At 43.6% G+C, this 20,882-nt stretch overlaps 1 protein-coding gene across 1 annotated transcript in view; it reads right to left on the bottom strand.

Moving 5' to 3' along the window:
• Positions 1–14,266, bottom strand: part of NUP93 (nucleoporin 93) — a 104,827-nt gene extending 90,561 nt beyond the window's left edge. The window contains exon 1 of the mRNA XM_036834419.1: positions 14,139–14,266. The gene's annotated coding sequence lies outside the window, so the exon portion shown is untranslated. The remainder of the gene's footprint in view (positions 1–14,138) is intronic.
• Positions 14,267–20,882: the final 6,616 nt, after the last annotated feature.

Here is a 20,882-nt window from a genome sequence, read left to right as displayed (position 1 = left end):
TAAAAATAATTTGTCTAACAGAGCCAAGGAGAAGGAAATACTTTTTTTCCTTCATAAGGAAAATTCTGGAACTCCCTGAATAAAACAAAACTTTTTAATGTTTATAAAAAGAAAAAAAAAGGAAAAAAATATATCTAACATTTCATGTAACATTTCCACGCCAGACAAATTCAGACAAAGGAAATGCTCAACTTCTCAAATGACTTGCCCATACAAAGATTTAAAGTGATGGATTTGAGGGTAAGTAATGAATGGAAAATAAAAGTCATGATTTACTTTAATCCAATAAATATGATTTTTTAAAGTTAACTAAATAGAATTATTTTGACCATAGTAAAATAGAGGCTGAATCTCGAAACATCCTAAACTTAATATGCCCCAAACTGACCTTTAACCTTTCACCTACAAAACCTGCTCCTTGGCCTGCTCCAGTCAGTCGCTTGGGCCAAAATCCTTAAGGGCCTCCCTGACTCACATCCCACATCCAAATAAGCCAACAAAGTTTTTCAAATCTACCGTCAAAATGCACCCAGAATCCACCTCTTCTCACCACGTTCCCCCATCCAAGTCATTCTCACCTCTTCCTGGCTTCCCGGCTTCAGCCCTTGTCTCCTACAGTGTCTTCTCAATCCAGCAACCAGTGATCCTTTGAAAGTCTGATCACATCCATCCTCTGTTTAAACTTCTTGTACAGAGTGAAGCCCTACAGAAGCAAGCCATCTCTTCTTACCTCCTAGACTCATCTCCAGTCCTGTCCCCCTTCCTTTCCTGGGCTCCAGCCACCCTGGGGCCTCCTTGCTGGTCCCCCAGTGGGTCAAGCACATTCCTGCCCTAGAGGCTTTCTTTGTACTCCTTATTTCCTCTACCTGGAACGCACCTCTCCCAGATATGCTCATGGCTGATTCCCTATCTCTCTCAGCTAAACTGTCAGCTTGCCTCTGATGCCAACCTAGAATATTTAAGAGCGCAACCTGCAACCACCCTCAGCGCTCTCCCCCACCCCCAGCTAGAATGTAAACTGTACAAGGATAGGGATTTTTGCCTGTTTTGTTCACTGAGGTACCCCAGGTTCTTAGAACAGTGCCTGGTACATAGTAGGTTCTCATCTGTTGAATGAATGGGAGTTTTATTCTTCCGTTTGTGGAGACTCTGTTCTTCTTGAAGGCTTCCTACACACTCTTGCCAAAGCAGCACCCACTGGCAAGCAGAGACCAAAGCAAAAACATTCCCTTCCGACTACCAACTGATACTTAACATTTCTGAGGCTGCACAGCATAAGGCAGAGACAGTATAAATGGCATGAATTCAGATCACACTTGGTCCAGACTAGTGCTTTCCCTCTAAATACCCAGACAAAAACCCAGTGATATTTTAGAAGAAACAGCCCAGTTTTCAGGTGAACAAATTCCAAACTAAAAGAACAAATATACATACAGGAAGAACTGTGCTATATAAGTTTAGAGTAGAAAATAAGCTTGTTCCATGTCTGTCTGAGAGAAGAGAGAAATGTATATGATACCATATTTGGGAAAAACTGGATCTGTCCTGCATTATAACTCAACCAGTGGAAACTGATTTACAAAAAAGTTATTAAAGTTGCCAAATGTATACTTTGATGTAGTCATCATCTCATTAAAATTTTTAAACGTATGGTTAATTTTACAAATTTAAAGACAATTTTTAACCCTTCTGCAAAATAAATATCAACTTAGCCACAAAATATAGGGGTTAAACCAACCGAATATCAATTTTGACTCGATACTGAAAACTGATCATGAAAATAACCTCACTATCTTTGTCCAATAGTGAGAACCAGAATGATTAGCGGGAGGGGAGGTGTGAGAGTGAAGTCCAAGCTCTGTGTTGGGAAAAAAATCTGGCCAAGACACACACAGAGACTGGATGCCAGCTGCACCCCTGGGGAGCTGTGGAGGAGGGAGCCAGGAAGAAGCCACACTGAGAACCCACAGAAGTGGGATGTGAAACAGTCAATGCAGCAAAACTGGGGCTGGATGCGAAAAGGCCAGCAAGGACAGACAGCACTAAGGCTCCTCTCTGTCAGCATGACTCTGAGCCTGACTGTTGAGGCCTCTGGAAACACCGAAAGGTGCTTCAGAGAGCATGGCAGGGTACCAGGGCCCTGAGCAACAAACTGCTCTCCGTGCCTCTTGGCAGAAGTCCTACTGAGCCTCCACAGACCTCCTCAAACACCCGGGTAAGCCTTAAAATGAAGGGCAAACTTATCACTGCTGTTAGAAGGCAAGACTGGTTATCCTTTGGTGGCGGGGTGGGGGGGACAGGAGGAGGCAGAAAGGAGGCTTCTGGGGGGCTGGTACCTTTTTTTATTCTGGGTGCTGCTTAATAGTGTGTTCATTTTGAGAACATTCATTGAGCTAGACTTGTGATTTATGTACTTTTCTGATTGTGTATTGCACTTCAATAAAAAGTTCCCCATCAAAATGAAGGACAATGACCCACTGCTTTTTCAGAGGTTGCAGACACCCTGCTATATTAGAAATGGTGGGACCTCCCTGGCGGTCCAGTGGTTAAGACTCTGTGCTTCCAATGCAGGGGGTGCGGATTTGATCCCTGGTCTGGGAACTAAGATCCCACATGCCCCGCGGTATAGCCAAAAAATTTTTTAAAATTAAAAATAAATAATAAATAAATATAAATGGTGAATGCTCTTAGTGGGAAGTTCCCAAGATCCAGACCTCTTCACCACACCTAGAGGATGCTGAGAAAATTAACCAGGGGAAAAAATTAAAGCCCACGGCTTTAGAGAGACAGCTCCCACCTAGAGCTAAAACCAAGGACTGGGCAGACTTCCATTTCCTTAAATTAGTCAGCACTCACCTGTCATTCAGTGTCCAAAAAAATGTCCCTTCCAGGCACATAAACATTCTTAACAAAGAGAAAAAAAAAAATCTCCAAATGGCATATAGGATGAAATGAACTTAAAAAAAGGGCAGAGCAAAAATGCATCAAATAATTTCGGTTCACTTGCTATTAACATGTGTCTTAATTATGAAAAATATGGTCATTTCCACATTCCCAATATAACCATGTTAAATATTTAATCAAGCCAAAAAAGAGTAGTGTAGTATAATAAGAAATATATTTGGTCTTTGTCCCCAAGTTCCTGGCACACAGCTTCTAAAACCCTCGGAATGTCCTGAAGTTCTGAGTCTTTTGTAACTCACAAGGAACCCCTTTTAAGCACACCTGGATTTATGCAAATGAGGTAACTTGGAGAGGCTAAGCTAGGTGGCCTCAGGATGGGACTGGTCACCAGAAAGACCAAGTGATTAGACAGTTGGAACTTTCAGCCTCACCCACCAACCTCTTGGAAGGGGAAGCAAGGGCTGCAGATTAAGCTCTATAAAAACTCTTGAACAATGAGATTTGTTGAGTTTCTGAGCTGGTGAATGCATCCACACGCTGGGAGAATGGTGCACCCCGGTTCCACAAAGACAGAAGCTCCTGTGCTAAGGACTCTTCCGGACCCCGCCCTATGTACCTCTTTACCTGGCCATTCATCCTTCATAATAAATCAGCTGATTTACCCCTGGGATAAAACCCAAATCTCCCCTCATAATTTCCTCATCTCTAAAGAGGAGATGATAATGCTTATCTCCTTCAAGGGGTTGATGATACACAGAAAGTATTTTATTAACTCTCCTGATTTATGTCACTGTAAAATGCTATTTTAGCTTTTTCCCAAAGTTGCCAATTTGGCAACATATTGTCAATTATAAACGTCTCTGCTTCAAAAAAATCTTCTAGCAAATATATGATACTAAATTGACTAATTTAATCACAGCTTCGTATCATTCAGTAAGAACTTCTGGGAGACACCTGCAATTTTTAAATGTACAATTTTTACATTTCCCACATCAAATATGGTTTTAATTATAAATCCAAATTTCCACAATGAAGGTGTGATTCAAAAGAAATTTAGCATTGAATTTCAAGTGGAAATCTTGCCCTCAAACTTATTATTAATTAGACTGTAACAGGATTAAAACACAAGAACAGTGTTCAATGTCCAACACCAAGATTAATGAGGAAAGCCTCACAGGAGGTGTCAAAAGCTAAAGACTGGTTCTGTTCTCCTCTCTTCTTCTGAATACATAAACTACGGTTAAATGACAGCATCATTCTACTTTGTACTATATCTGTCAGCTGTCAATTACAACAACCAAAAGAAAATTACATCCTAACAGATACTACTGTTTCAGATGCCTCTAGAAGAGGAAAACGATGATTAACCAAAAAAAAAAAAAAAAAGTGCTGTGGGATAACTCTTTATAGTCCTGTGAAACTAAGTAAAAGAGTTAGACCTAATCATTATTCAGAAGGTAGACTTCTGGAGAAAACAAAGAACTACTTTTGCAAATATGTTCCTATAAAAAGGTTTCATCTTCAAGGAATTCATGGAAGACTCTGACAAGTACAGGTTTCTGGCAACTGACTATACTGCTGAACTGAATGAATAAGCATTTTCAGAATTCTAATGGAAAACTGATGAATTCATAAAAGTGCTAACAAAAGATCAAGATGAAAAAAAAAATTAATTACATGGGACTGAGTGAACTGATGAGGATGATTATAATTTTTGTGACTTTGTTTGAATAAAAAAAAAATATCCCACAAGGACTCAGAGGCAAAAAATATACAAATCAATTTTCACTGCAAAGTAAAGGAGCTGTTACAGTGGAGGATTACTGGACTGAATGTCAATATTATGACATAGTATGAGTGTGTTTCGTGTTTGGTAAATGCAATCATTGCTGCTTTTGTTGTGGTCATCCATTTACAATGCTTGGTGTCAGTTTATTTATCTCTTGTAAAAATAAAATACAGTGTGTGTGTGAAAAAAAAATTTTCTTAATAGCTGTTCTCTATATTTGTTTGTAAACATGTTGTAAATAAATGCTATTGGTTGGAAAAAAATTTTTTAAAAATAAATAAAATAAAATAAATGTAAAAAAACAAAAAAACAGAAAAACAAAGAACTAAAATAAATTACCCTAGACAGAAGAGAAATTAAAAGACCTGGGTGATTCAGTACAAGTATGGGCCTGGATGACTCAGTGTTTGCAGTAAGGAGTGTGTAGTATCAGCTTTCTTGATACATAAAATAACACTTGTATTATTTCATCTTCAATGAGCAAAGAGAAGCAATCTGGCATCACACAGAAACATAAAGTACCCACACAGCCTACCTTCTGACAAATTCTTGGAGTAGAAGGCCTGGGATAGAACTGTGGACCCCATCCTGGCTTTGCCCCACATTAGCTCTCTGACCCTGGGACCGGCCCTTCCTCATCTCTGGATCCGTTTCACCACCGGTGAGAGGAAGGGGTTGGCTCAGGTGATTTCTAAGGTCCTGCCCGCCGTGAAGAATCTACAGATGTGGGATATTTTAATTCAGTCTTTAAACTCACTTAATGAATGTGTCCTTGGAAGGAGCAGCCCCATTTTAGTGGTGATGAAAAGTATCTGTACAAAGAACCTGAGGAATGATACAGGCCCCATGTTACAGCTGGCATAAACAGTGGCAGATCACCAAGTCTACCTCCAAAAGGCTTTGGCTCTGGCTCGTCTCTCGAAACCAACGGTTCTCAGTTGGGGGCAGCTTTGCTCCCCAGGGAGCACTGGCAATATATAGAGGCATTTTTGGTTGTCACAACTGAGAGAGAGAGGCGACGTGCTACTGACATCTAGATGGCAGAGGCCAGGGATGCTGTTAAACATCCTATGATGCACAGCACAACCTCCACAGCAAAGAATTATTCAGCCTAAAACATCAATTGTGTCAAGGTTGAGAAACCCTTCTGTAAACTAAGGAAGGCTTCTTGTCCTGAGAGCCATGATACCAGCATCACAGGCACCAGGAACCCTGGGAAATATATGCATACATTTTTTAAAAAATATAAGAGAAACACTATAGCTGTTATCAGATTCTAAAGTCTGAGTCCCCTGCCCGCCCCCCCGACCCCAAATAATCTTACAACACTGTATATACAGAATTATACCATTTGAGTTTTTAATGGTGGTAGTCATTCCCCGGTATACCACACAGCAATGGAAAAGATCAAACTAAAGCTACATGGAACAATAGGGATAAATTTCACAGACACAAAAATGAACTAAAGCAGCCAGACACCAAAAAAAGACACTGCATGATTCCATTTATATGGATTTTAAGGAGAAAAAACTAATCTGTGGTGCTAGAAACCAGAACACTGGTTATCTGGGGGGTTGGTGAGGGTGGGGATGGGGAATGACTGGGAGGAAGCACAACAGAACTTTTCTGGTACTACAGGCTGAAACGTGTCCCTCCAAAATTCGTATGTTGAAGTCCTAACCCACACTGTGAAGGCATTTGGAGAAGGGACCTTTGGGAGGTAATGAGGTTTAGATGAGGTCCTGAAGAGGGGGCCCTCATGATGGGATCAGTACCCTCCTAAGAAGAGACACCAGAAAGCTGCTTCCTCTATCTCCCACCCCAACTCCACACACACATTCACCCAGGAAAGTACGTGAGCACACTCGAGATGGTGACCACCTTCGAGCCAGAAAGACAGAGGGTCTTCACCAGAACCCAACCATGTGGCACCCTGGTCTCGGACTTCCTCCAGAACTGTGGAAAAACAAACTTCTGTTGTTTAAGCCACTCAGGCCATGGTGGTTTATATGGCAGCCTAAGGTAAGACACCAGGGTATTGGAAATATTCTATATCTCAATATGGGTGATGGTCATATGATTGAATAAATATATAAAAATTCATCAAGCTATACACTCAACATGTATTAAGTGTATATGTTAATACATATAATACATATATTAAGGTTTGTTCACAGATAGAATTTAGAAGAAATAGCAAGAAACATAACATTAGCATAGCAAGAAACTTAGCATTATCTCCAGAGAGAGAGCAAAGCTAAGATTTGGGAGATTTCTACTTTTCGTTGTATAACCCTCTGTCAACCTGAATCCTTTCCGTAAGTGTATGTGACCTTTTCTAATTTTTAATAACTTGTTCATTTTAAAACTGCTCTAAACTCCCTGCCTCAGAGTGTTTGCCTCACCACTGCCCCTGACTCCTCGATGGCAATGAATGTCAAATCCACACTCCCATCCTGCTTCTTGAACTCACGCTCCAAACCAGGAGGTTCCAGGCACTGCCTGTGCGTTTCCACTCAAACCCACAACTGCCACACCCAGTGCACCTCAAAATGCAGTTATCCACCCACCACCACCGCCGCCACCAGACGCCCTCCCAAACCCCTTCACCTGTACCTGGGCTGCACTCTCTTAGGTTCTAACTCACCCTTCTCCTTGCATCTGTGCATGACCTCGGACTGTTTATTTATAGCTATTCTCCACTCTCCAGACTCAGAAACCAAAACAGATGCAGACACATTTTTGAGAGAAAGCAGGTAGGTATTCCTCATTATCCAAACTATTGCTCTCCCTGACAAAATCTCAGGAAACCAAATACTACAGATTCAGAAAACATGACATCCCTCACTCTCCAAATCTCTCATTACCTAAACAGATTTAGAGAGCAAGGGATACTTTATTTTTGCAGCATCTTCTGTTGCTTATTTTCCTTTTCCAGCTTTATTGAGATATAACTGACACACAATATTGTGTAATTTTAAGGCACACAACGTGGTTTGATAGACATCAATACTGTGAAATGATTACCACAATAAGGTTAGTCTAACTGTTGCTTCCATCTTCATCACCGTCACTCAAAGCCAGACATCCCCCCCTTTAAGCCCAAGTTCTTGCTAGATGCAAGTTCCAGTGCCTCCCACTGCAAATCACTCTGCTCACCGCGACCACGTTCCTCTTTCCACCATCACTTTCCCTATGTTGCTCCTGAACAAAAGCCTTCAATACCTTCCACTCACGGGATCCAGAGGAGGCACTGTTTTTGGAGAAACCCTGTGTACCAGTAATGTGATTCACTCTATCCCTGACTGTCCTTGTGCATACCCTGCTCTGTGCTCATGCCATTTTTCACAGCCAGGAACATCTACTCACCTTCCACCACACCCCTGAGATCCAGCCAGGAACTGTACCCTCTAGCTGGGTGACCTTGGGCAAGTTAATTACTCCCTCTGGGCCTCACCTGTGAAGTGGAAAAATAGATGTACCTTCCTCGCCTGCCACACAGTAACCACTCAAACATCAGCTATCGTTTTACCACGAATTCAAGTCCTACTTACCAAAATGGTTTTCCTCAATACCCATCCCACAGGAATCTCCCCGCATCTAGATTCCTCTCTACTCCATTTATTTATTTGCCTTACACGTTTCTATGTGGCCAGCCATCTGTTTTTGTGCTCCACAGGGTTTCTTTTTTCTTTTTTATATTTTTATTTATTTATTTATTTATTTTTGGCTGCGTTGGGTCTTCATTGCTGTGCACAGGCTTTCTCTAGTTGTGGCGAGCGGGGGCTACTCTTTGTTGCAGTGCACGGGCTTCTCATTGCAGTGGCTTCTCTTGCTGCGGAGCATGGGCTCCAGGTGCGCGGGCTTCAGTAGTTGTGGCTCGCGGGCTCTAGAGCGCAGGCTCAGTAGTTGTGGTGCATGGGTTTAGTCGCTTTGCGGCATGTGGGATCTTCCCGGACCAGGGCTCGAACCCGTGTCCCCTAGCATTGGCCGGCGGATTCTTAACCACTGCGCCACCGGGGAAGTTCCTCCACAGGGTTTCTGCAGCCTCCTTATTTCACTCTGGAGCTCTCACAGAGCTATTTTCGTCAATATACAGTTGTTTATTTGCTGTTTTTGTTGTTTTTATGGGGGGACAAAACGTTAGGACCTGTTAGTCCACCACCCTGCTGACATTCTTCTCATTTGCCTTATGTTATCGTCTATTAATACCTAGATTCCTTCTTCCCCCAAACAGCTTAAAATTTAAAGTATTTTGTAGCGTTACCTTTTTTTTTTTTAATGTATAACTCCAACAGTGCCCTTAAACAGTAGCTAGATCCTCAATACAGTCACTAACTGCCAGAATAACCTTCAGCAAACCTTTCCCAAAATGCCTAATGACTCATTTTCTAAATTCCTGTGTTCGCCTTGTAAAGTTCACCAAAGTTAGAGCCCCACGTCCATGTGAGCACACTCGAGATGGTGGCTACCAACAAGCCCAAAAGAGAGAGGGTCCTCACCAGAACCCAGCCATGCGGCACCATGGTCTCGGACTTCCAGCCTCCAGAACTGTAGAAAAACAAATTTCTGTTGTTTAAGCCACTCAGGCCATGGTGATTTATATGGCAGCTTTCCTTCATTCATTTAACAAATACTTATTGAGCATCTACCACATGCTAGGTACTGTTTGTTCAAAGCAATGGGGATGGAGCTATGGAAAAACCAGACAAAGGTCCCAGCCTCAGGGAGCTTATGTCTGTTAGGAGACAGACAATAAAAATGCATAAACATATAGACACATGATGCCAAGTATTGATAAGTGCTATGAGGGAGGTAAAACAGGGAAATGCGGCAGAGTGGATGGTGGGACTGCTTTAGCTGGGGTGTTCTGAGAAGCTTCTTTTAAAAGGAAACCTTTGAGCAGAGACCTAATTGAAGTAAGGGGGTGAGCTATGTAGATATTTGGGGGAAGAATGTTCTTGCCAAGGAAGCAAGGCAGAAGTGTAGTTTGCATAGCTGAAGAGCAGAAGGCCACGTGGCTGAAGCACATAATCATGGGGAAGGGTGGTGGGAGAAGGGGTTGGGACAGGGTCAGATCATGTCGGCTTCCCACCACCAAGGACTTTGGATTTCAGCCTACTTATGACGGGAGCCAGTGAAGGGTTGAGCCTTCTCTAAGGCTCATTCCCACTGCTGTGTGGAGAACAGACAGGGGGCGTGAGGGGACAAAGTAAGAACAGGAAGACCAGTCAGGAGGCTACTCTATCACCCAGATGTGATACCTGAGACCCGCGTGGACCAGGGTGATAGTGGTGGAAGAGACAAAAAGTGGGTCTGATTCATGGATACTATATTTTAAGAACAGATTTAGTGTAGACATGAATTGCTGATGTAGAGTGTGAGAGGAGAAAAGAAGTCAAGGACAATGCCAAGGCTTTAAGCCTGAGTAACTCAGACCATGAAGGTGCCATTTACTGAAATGAGGGAGACAGGGAAGGGAGTAAGCCTGACATCACAGGGCTGCCGTGAGGATGGCATTAGATTATAGAAGTAAAGCCCATGGCAGAGACCTGCGCACAGCCAGAGCTCAGGAAGTGATGGTTGTCCTTTTTTTCCACTGTCATTGGTTCCTTCTCCTAGGATTTAGGTCTCTCCTTCCCTAAAATAATTCCTCATCAGTAGGGGAAACTGGGTAAGGGGTACAGAGAACTCCGTACTACCCTGCATGTGTTCTATAAATCTAAAACAAATCTAAAATAAGTTTATTTTTAAAAAATTCCTCGACCCCATGTCCTCCTCTGGCTCCCACTCCCTTCATAAAGAGACGGCCATCCCCTGTCACGCGTCATTCATTCATCACCACTGCCATCTAACTTTTGCTTGCCTGCTTCCCATTTCCTGAATTCCCCGGCAGTCACCACTGACCCAACTGCCAAATCCAATGGACTCTTCAATCCTTCCTTTCTCACAGCCTTTGACTGCCTGACCATTCCTTCCTTCCTGAAACTCTCTCTTCCCAAGACGTGGAGACTCCACCTTCTCCTGGTTCTCCTCCTCCTCCTCCCTCTCTCAGCCTCCTCTGCTGTGCCTTCTTCACCTACCCACCCCTCAAATGCCGAGCTTCTATCCTTGGACCTCCTCTTCTCACACTATATATTTCTCTGGATAACATCCACTTGAACTTCAACTACAATTCCTACCACGGCCATTAATCTCCCAGATGGCTACAGACCTCTCTGAATCCGTTCACATACACATGTGCATCCAAGAGAACCACACACACACTCTTGAGCAGGCAGTGCCAGGAGGCTCAATGCTGCCCTTCCCCAGAAAGTCCATCCATGGACCTCGGAGGTCCATCTGGGCCCAGGCAAGGACACTGACCTATCAAAACAAAGGTGACTTCCGTATCTTTATGTCCAGCCCAGCTCTCTCCCAGGGCCAATATTTCCAACTGTTCATCTGACATCTACAGCTGGCTGACCAGTGGATGCCTCAAACTACACATTATCCCAAACGCTTCACTTCTCTGCCCTCTTAGCTGCCACCGCCACCACCACCAGCACCACTTCCTCCTCCTGCATTTCCAGTCTCTCTTGATAAAACGATTAGCACCCAGTCAATTCAGCCAGAAACCACCTCAGGCTCCCTTTCCTCTCCGAACATCCAAACTCCAGGTCTATCTCCCAAACCTTTCGGAAAGTCGAACCCTCATCTCTTTTGCCCCCACTCTAACCTCACGCTTTTCTCCTGATTACCTCAACAGTCTAAGCCTTCTTGTTCCTCTAACCTACACTCCCCTTGGCTAGAGAGGTCTTTCTGAAACGTTCCCCTGCCTTTATACCCTCAGGAACACCTTCCATCTCCTATAGAAGGAAGTGCTCATGCTTTGACACGGCCAACAGGGGCATCCTCCAAAGAATGGGCACTGCCATCCTTACCATCCTCATCTCTTACTGCCTCCCCGCAAAGATACCCTAGCAATTCTCTACTCCTTGGGATGCCTCATGCTGTTTCCTCCCTTCACACCCTGGCACATACAGGTGCACCCTCTGCTAGAACACAAACATACCCTGGCACATGGGAACTCCTGTGTACCTTGCAAAGTCAGCTGGGACAGTCCTACCTACCTCAAACCCCTCCCACACTATTCCCAACCATCTATTACTGTTCTTCCCCGGCCAGGTGGAAGAGTTGTGATGATTTTATTCCCAAGTCTGTTTCTCTCTCTACATGGAGAATTCCTGTAGGGTGAGGCCCACAGACTGCTCAGCTTTGAATCCTCAGCTGCTAAGTTTGGTACAAAAAAGTTACTGAATAAATGTCTGCTGAATTAAAGTGACCTGTTCCCTGAACATACCTCAGGTCCTCACCTCCAGGTCTTTGCTCTGACCCCTCCTTCTCCTTGGCACATCTACCTTTCTCTCTACCTTATTTTCTACTTCAGCCCATCAGGAAGCAGGTTTAGACACTCAAGTTCACCACATCTCCAATGTTCCCACCTCAGGGTATTTGCACTTGCTGTTCCCCTTCCAGGAATGCTCTTGCCCGAGATACTCCCCTCTCTGATTTCAAACAGGTCTCTGTTCAGATATCCTTGTCCTCTTTTTAAAAAGGCCCTGCTACTACATGCTATCCCTCCGGGCTTATTGCTGGTGATGTGCTCCACAGAAACAGCAGCTCAGTGAGCGCAGGCCTATCTCAGTCACCGCTGGATCCCCAAGCCTCTAACAGTGTCAGGAACATGGATTTATTTTCTATTTGTTGAGCACCTACTGTGTGCCAGGTCTAGGTGCTGGGGATACATCAGGGAACAAAACAGATAACGTTCTAGAGGGGGAAAACAAACAATACACAGATAAATGAGTAAAATATAAGAACAACTAAAGCAATAAAGGAAGATAGGAAGTGGGGAATGTCTCACTAGGTGACCCTTGAATAAAAACCTGAAAGAAGTGAGGGAGCGAACCATATGAATATTGAATCGCAAGCACAAAGGTCCTGAGGTCGAAGCATGTCTGCCATGTGGAAGGAGAGGGTAGCAGAAAACGAAAGTGGGAAAGTAACAGTGGGTCAGATTATGTAAAGCCATATAACTCACTGTAAGGAGTTCATCTTTAAATGAGATGGGGACCCACTGGAGGGTCCTTCTATCTGCTGTACTGAAAATAGGTGCCAGGGCAGAAGCCAGGAGACCAGATGGGAGACTATTTCAATAATCCAGGAGAGAGGTGATGGTGACCTGGCCCAGGATGCCAAGCATTGGACGTGAAGAAAGAAAGAAAGAGAGCAGTTAAGGATGACTTAAAGGTTATCGGTCAGAGCCTTTTACATTACTGAGAAAAAAAAAAACAGCAAGAAAAGCAGTCTGGGAAGAGAGGTGGAGGGAACCTTGCTAGCCCTATCTTGAAATGTTCAGGTTGAGCTCCCTACAAATCATCACAGTGGAGATATTAAAGTAGGCAGCTGGATATAGGTCAAGGGAGAGGCCCAGGCTGGAGATATTCACGTGGGATCTGTTAACCTAATAAACAGGTATTAAGAACGATGAGCCTCGAGTGAGATCACCACGAGTAAAAAATGAAAATGTCCCAAACACAAATTCACAAAGAAGAATAATCGAAAGAAAGAAAAAAAGATACGATGCCCAAGGGCACCCTCTCACAGCCCCCAAACAGAACAGAAAGGTGACCCTTGCTGAAAGACATTTTGGTCCAAACAAATCATAACCTCTTCTCACACCCGACAGAGGGGCAAACCTGGACCAGCAGCTCTGTCAATGGGTCGTCCAAACTTGGAACAAAGACCCCTGCGGTCGGCCCCGTAATTTTTAAAAAAGAGACCCAGTAAATGCAGGCATTGCCTTTGCAGAGGATGGGGTGCTGTGGGCCCAGAGAAAGTGCGGGCCACCTCCAGGTTCTAATCACTAGCATCTCCCTGCACGGGAAGGAGCATTCCGCTGGATGCAGACAGAGGAGATAGGCCAAGGCTCACAGGGTAGTCCCTTTCCCGGGAGGGAAACGTCTCCCGATAGAGTATCCCCGAGGAGCAAGCGAGGGAGCTGACAGGGCGCGGTCAGGAAGATATCAAGCGGAGTGTGGTGGCGGGGAGGGGCACCGATCCAGCCAAGGGTGGGCTCGCAGGGCAGGGGTGGGCGTGGGGGCGTGGCGTGGCGCGCCGGCAGAGCGCTGTAGTGGGACAGGAGGGTCGCCAGGGGGCCGAGGCTCCGCATTCAGAAGGAGGGCAGATAGAAAGCACTCCCGGAGCGCAGCCCGACGCTATAATGGGGGGCGGTTCGACAGGGCGGTGTGTAGCTGGCGTCAGGCGTGCCGGCTGCCATGAGACGAACGGGAAGTGTGAGCAGCACGGCTCCGAGCACGTGGACCGGGCTCCGCCCAGCCTCTGGGCCTTGGGTTCAAGGACCTGCCCCGTGTCGGAAGGACGGGGCCACAAACACCCTTACCTGGCGCTGCAGCCGCGTCAGCCGCTCAGGTCCGGGAGAGAGAACGCGGCGGCCGCGTCTCGCGCCGCTCGCCCGCGCTTCCTGATTGGCCGAGACCGGCCCTCCCAGAAGCCCCCGCGCGACGCGCCGCCAAATGAACTTTATGGAGACCCGAGGAGGAGGACACGGACATGGGCGGGGTTTGGGCGGGGCCTTCGACTGAGCTGTCACTCCCCACACGCACCCAGCCACCGCCCTCACCCCTCCCACGTGGTTAGAGTCGGCTCCTGCCGGAGAAAGCGATCCCACAATTGCCTGCGCGGATTTCTTACCGTTCATTGAACACCTTCGGAGTGCCAGGCGCTATTCTAGGTACTGCGGGGCACAGTGGCAGCCACGGCAGACAAGATCCCTGCCCTAATGGAGTTCTCAAGCTGGTGGGGGAAACAAAATATAATAAATCACCTCCAGTTTGTAAGGAGGGCAATGACGAAAAAAGCAGTGTGATGGGAGAGAGAATGTGGTCAGGGAGGGCCTCTCTGAGGAGGTGCTGGCTGAGCTGAAACATGAATAATGAGAAAGGGTCAGCCTTGCAGAGTCTTGGCTGCAGAACATTCTAAGTAGAGGGAACAAATCTGAAGGCTCCACAGGGAAACAAGCCTGGTGTTTGAAGAACAGAAAGAAGGGGAGTATGAGTGCTAGAGGATGATCCAGCTCAGGTGGGATAAGACTCACAGTTGATGCTGGGGCCAGACTTTGCAGGTCCTTCAGGCCACAGCAAGAAAGTTGAAGTTATTCCTCATGCAAATGGAAGCCACCGGAGGATTTGAAGCCGAACTGTGACATGAGCTGACTTACCTTTATAGACGATCTCTCTAGCCCTCTGGGTAGAGAAGAGGAAAGCAGAGAGGAGCTGGGAGGCTATTTCTGTGTCCAAGACATAAGGAGAGTGGACCTTGGATTGTCACAGTGCCCACTCATGCAACATACATTAGTGCTCACAGTATGCCCAAAATGAATGAGACCCAGTCCTTATGATCTGGTGAGGAAGCAGAGTGTATTTCAATGTAATGTGCTAAGTGCATGACAGAGCTATATAAGGATGCTAAGGGTGTTTAACCCGGTCTCGTGGGTTCAAAGTCAAGGAGGCCTTCCCAGGGGAAGTGACACCTTAACTGAGCCGTAAGGATGAATAGGGCTTAGAATGGCAGAGAGAGAGGAGGTTTTTCCTGGCCTAGGGAATGGTGTAAGCAAAGGTAGAGGGGAGAGAAATAGTGCTATTCCCACCCTCACCACACCTTTCCTCTCACTTCTGACAGATTCTCTCCTTGGCAGAACTCTAGCCAGGCTCCTCTGAGCCCTGTTCTCTTCTAGGGCCTCAACCTCAGCCTGTAACAACTTGAGCAAAACACCAACATAGTTTCTAACAGCTCAGGGCCACATCCTTAGGTGACCCTAGCCCCTCTTAAAGTACCTGCCAGAGAAAACTCAAGGCTGCCAAAAGAATTTACCATTTTTTCCAGCCAACACCTGAAGATAGGGTCCCTGTCTCCCAGCCTCTGTGGGAGGGCAGGAGCCTAACTTCAGTGAGCACCAGTTAGCAAATCCAGATGAGTTTCACATGGACTGACACCTCCTTCCCACTTTTGGTAATTTTTCCCTAACTCAGCAGAGCTCAACCCCCTCCCTATTCTGATTCTCCCTTTGAAATGCCCAGTCACCTCTGTACAAATCAAAGTTGAGTTCCATTCATACTGGACTCTGTTCCCTACTGCAATAGTATATTGCTGATTAAAATATGTCCTTACCACTTTAACTAGTGTCCAGCTTTGTTTGTCTTTAACAGTTCACACCAGCATATTGTGGGTTCTGTATAAATGATTGATGCTGATTGACAATATATATGGGTGTGGCCTTTGTCTTAAAGCTATTAAATATAACCAGATCCTGCTGTGGTCAGACAATATCCACAAATATAACAGCACCTTGCATCTGAATAATGTTTCATCCTTTTACCTTGCTTTTTTCTATTATGTAAAGAAGAATTTTTAATACCATAGACAAATACTCATGAAACATTGCCAAACGGAAAATCAGGACATTTACCTTTTGGAGCTGAATACTTCCATATTGTAAAACCCAGCAATTCCACTCCTTGATACATGCCCAAGAAAAACTCTTACACATGTGCACCAGGAGATATTTGCAAGAATCTTCACAGCAGCACAGTTCATAACAGGAAAAAAAAAAAAGCCAAATGTCCATTAACAAAATAAATAAATAAATAAATTGTAGGTATTATAACAATGGAATATTATTCAGCAGTGAAAATGAGTGTGTTATAGCCTCAAACACAACACGGAGGGATCTTGGAAACATAATGTTAAGTGTGAAAAACAAGTAGCAGAAGACTATTAGTATAGTATGAGCTCTACCCTGGCTAGAGTGGCTGGTTCAGGGATGGGCCTATGACTCAACAGAGTCAAGAAAATTCATTCTCAAGATGTTCTGCTCACACAGTTGCTCTCTTTACCACTGGAATTGGAACTGTGAAGGAGTTTTCATAGGAGTCCTCACTCCCTGAAATTAAGCTTTTATAACTTTAGTTATTTAGTTATGAGGGAAGAACCTACCTGGGAATGAAGCCATTACAAAAGAGAACAATGTAGTGATGGAGAGAGAGGCAGAATCCAGTGACATTATGTGAGCTTCTAGATCAAACTAAAGCTAACCCTATCCCTGGAATGTTCTGTTGCATGAGAAAAAAAAAAATCCACTTTTTGCTCACTTTCAGTTGGGTTTTCTGTCACTTACAATCAAAACAATCCTGAAGGATGCAAGATTACTTGAACCCTTGTAGCAGCTCATCTAACATGCTTGTTACAAGGTCAGCAGGCCAGAATTCAGTAAGCTTTTCCCAAATGAATGTGGTTGTCCCTCAGGACATGCTATATAAGGAGGTGCTTTCAACAATGTTAAGAAGAATGTTTTCACCATCATGTTACATTTTGTTCTATACATTTAAAAAATAACATTAAACAAAAAAAAAAACATTAAACAGTTCCATTTTCAAAGAAAGAAACTGAAGAAGTCTTATTTTTATGTTCATTACATTTTGTTTCAAAATGACATCATAAGTTGGCAGAGACTACAGAATTATATAGCAGATTTTTGTTTCTGTATTAAATCTGATGGAGACCCTAGGCGATATTTATTGTTAAAAAGGTAAGACTTGATGATGAACATCTTCATCCTTGCTCTTGTCTTCTGATGATTTTGTGGGGAAAGGATCTCTATCTGGCTTCCTTTTATTCATTTAGTCACTTGAAAAATATTTGTTGGGCAACTGCTATGTTCTGAGTGCTAAAGATTCAGAGGGGAACGAGATTGACAAGGTTCCTGCCCCACAGAGCTCAAAATCTAACAGGAGAGAAAAACAGTAAATAAACAATTTTTTGGAAAGGTTAATTTTAGGGAACACAAGTCTACAAAAAAATGGAAATGGTAGCTGAAAGGAGTGGGTGCTACTTTAGCTGGGGCAGTCATGGAGAACATCTCTGAGGAGGTGGCATTTAAATTTTTTTTTTTTTTTTTTTTTTTTTTTTTTAGTTAATTTATCTATTTAATTTTGGCTGTGTTGGGTCTTCGTTTCTGTGCGAGAGCTTTCTCTAGTTGCGGCAAGCGGGGGCCACTCTTCATCGCGGTGCGCGGGCCTCTCATTGTCGCAGCCTCTCTTGTTGCAGAGCACAAGCTCCAGACGCGCAGGCTCAGTAGTTGCGGCTCACGGGCCTAGTTGCTCCGCGGTATGTGGGATCTTCCCAGACCAGGGCTTGAACCCGTGTCCCCTGCATTAGCAGGCAGATTCTCAACCACTGCGCCACCAGGGAAGCCCAGGAGGTGGCATTTGAGCAAAGAACTGAATCACTGAAGGAGCAGCCATGTGGAGACATGAAGGACCAGCAAGTGTCATGGTCTCTGGGACAGATAGGATTTCAAGACACACCCTCTACTTCCACTGAAATAAAACAAACACACCCAAAACAAAAATTCCAAGTCCAGATGACTTCACTGGTGAATTGTTTCAAATATTTAAGGATGAACTAACACTAATCTTACACAAACTCTTCCAGAGAATAGAAAAAAATAAGAACACTTTCCAATCTGTTAAATGAGACCTTTATAACCTTGAATTCAAAACCTGGCAGAAACCTTACAAGAAAAAAAAAAATAGGACAACAGCCTGAGTAAACATAAGGCAAAAAATTCAAAATAAAATATTAGAAAACCAAATACAGCAATACAACAAAAGATAATACACCATAATTAAAAGGGATTTTTTTTTTGCCAAAAATGCAAGGCTAATTTAGCATTAGAAAATAATGTAATTCTCCACACTAACAGCATAAATAAGAAAAAAATAAATGTGTATCTTAATAAACACATAAAAAAGCATTTTATGGGCTTCCCTGGTGGCGCAGTGGTTGAGAGTCTGCCTGCCAATGCAGGGGACACGGGTTCGAACCAGGTCCGGGAAGATCCCACATGCCGCGGAGCAACTGGGCCCGTGAGCCACAATTACTGAGCCTGCGCGTCTGGAGCCTGTGCTCCGCAACAAGAGAGGCCGCGATAGTGAGAGGCCCGCGCACCGCGATGAAGAGTGGCCCCCGCTTGCCACAACTAGAGACAGCCCTCGCACAGAAATGAAGACCCAACACAGCCATTTAAAATAAATAAACAATTTATTAAAAAAAAAAAAAGCATTTTATACAACACTCATTTATGATAAAAAAATTTTTATCAAACTAGGAATAGATGGGAACTTAATTTGGATTTAAAAAGCTTTCCTCAAATATCACACTTAATGATGAAATATAAATATTTCCCCTGAGAAAAAGATGTCAGTTGTTACCATTTATATTCGACATTGTACAGGAAGGCTTAACCAGTGCAGTATGACAGGAAAGAGAAATACTAGTTATAAAAATTGGAAAGGAAAAAATAAAACTGTCATCACAGACAGATGATATGATTACGTAAGCAAAAAATCCAAAATAAAATGCAGATAAGGGCTTCCCTGGTGGCGCAGTGGTTGAGAATCTGCCTGCCAATGCAGGGGACACGGGTTCGAGCCCTGGTCTGGGAAGATCCCACATGCCGCGGAGCAACTAGGCCCGTGAGCCACAATTACTGAGCCTGCGTGACTGGAGCCTGTGCTCCGCAAGAGAGGCCGCGATAAGGAGAGGCCCGCGCACCGCGATGAAGAGTGGCCCCCACTTGCCGCAACTAGAGAAAGCCCTCGCACAGAAACGAAGACCCAACACAGCCATAAATAAATAAATAAATAAATAAATTTAAAAATAAAAAAAAATAAAATGCAGATAAAATATTAAAATTAATCACAATATTAAAATTAGTCAATGATTTAGCAAGGTTTTAAAATACCATGCTGATATATAAAAAACTAATTGTATTTCTATATATTAGCAAAAATAAATAGAAAATTAAAAATTTTAATGATATAAATTACATTAGCATAAAAATAATACAATGAGGAGTAAACTTTGCAAAAAAAAATGTGCAAGATCTTGATACTAAAAACTACGCGGCATTGCTGAGAGCAACAAAAGAAGACCTAAATAAACACAGGGATATACCATGTTTTCGGATTGAAGACAATATTATAAAGATGTCAGTTCTCCCCAAAGTGATTTAGGTTCAAATACCTCGTCATAATCCCAGAAAAAATTTTAAAGGAAATTAACAAGCTGATTGTAAATTTTATCTGAAAATGCAAAAGGCCAAGAATGTTCCTTCTAGACATTCTTTTTTTTTTAAATTAATTAATTAATTTATTTTTGGCTGTGTTGGGTCCTCGAGCCTGCGCATGGGCTTTCCCTAGTTGTGGCGAGTGGGGGCTTCTCTTGTTGCAGAGCACAGGCTCTAGGTGCGTGGGCTTTAGTAGTTGTGGCACGTGGGCTCAGTAGTTGTGGCTCACAGGCTCTAGGGCGCAGGCTCAGTAGTTGTGATGCACAGGCTTAGTTGCTCCTCGGCATGTGGGATCTTCCTGGACCAGGGATCAAACCCGTGTCCCCTGCATTGGCAGGCGGATTCTTAACCACTGTGCCACCAGAGAAGTCCCTAGACATTCTAAAAGAAGATAAACAAAGTGGGAGGGGAACTTATACTTTCAATTATCAAGACATTTAAAGCTATAATAATTTTAAAAGAATTGGCACAAGAATAGATAAATAAACCAATGAAACAGAGAGTCCAGAAGTGGACCTGATATGGTTACCTGATTTATGGCAAAAGTGACTCAGAGGGGGAAAGATGGTGCTTTCAGTTAGTAGTATGAGCCTATTAGCTATGGGGGGAAAAAAATGTATCCCTACATTACACCGTATACCCAAAATAAATTTCACATGGATTATAGACCTGAATGTGAAAAGAAAGCACAATAAATCTTCTAAAAGATAAGATAGTAGAATTCATGACCTGGGGTTGGCAAGCATTTCTTAAATAACACACAACAATCATTAACTACAAGGAAAAGACTGATAAATTTGACACCACTGAGAGAGTGAAGAAACTGGAAGAAATTTGCAATACACTTCTCTAACTACGACTTATATCCAGAATATATAAAGAACTCCTATAAATCAATAAGGAAAAGACAGATAACCCAATTAGAAATGGGCAAAAGACTTGAATAAGTATTTTACAAAAGAGGATATTTATAATGGTTAATTTTATGTATCAACTTGA

This window comes from Balaenoptera musculus, chromosome 19 (assembly GCF_009873245.2).
Source record: "Balaenoptera musculus isolate JJ_BM4_2016_0621 chromosome 19, mBalMus1.pri.v3, whole genome shotgun sequence".
NCBI classification, from domain to species: Eukaryota; Metazoa; Chordata; class Mammalia; order Artiodactyla; family Balaenopteridae; genus Balaenoptera; species Balaenoptera musculus.
Note: the sequence above shows the minus strand (reverse complement) of the source record. Positions and strands in the feature narration are given on the sequence as shown.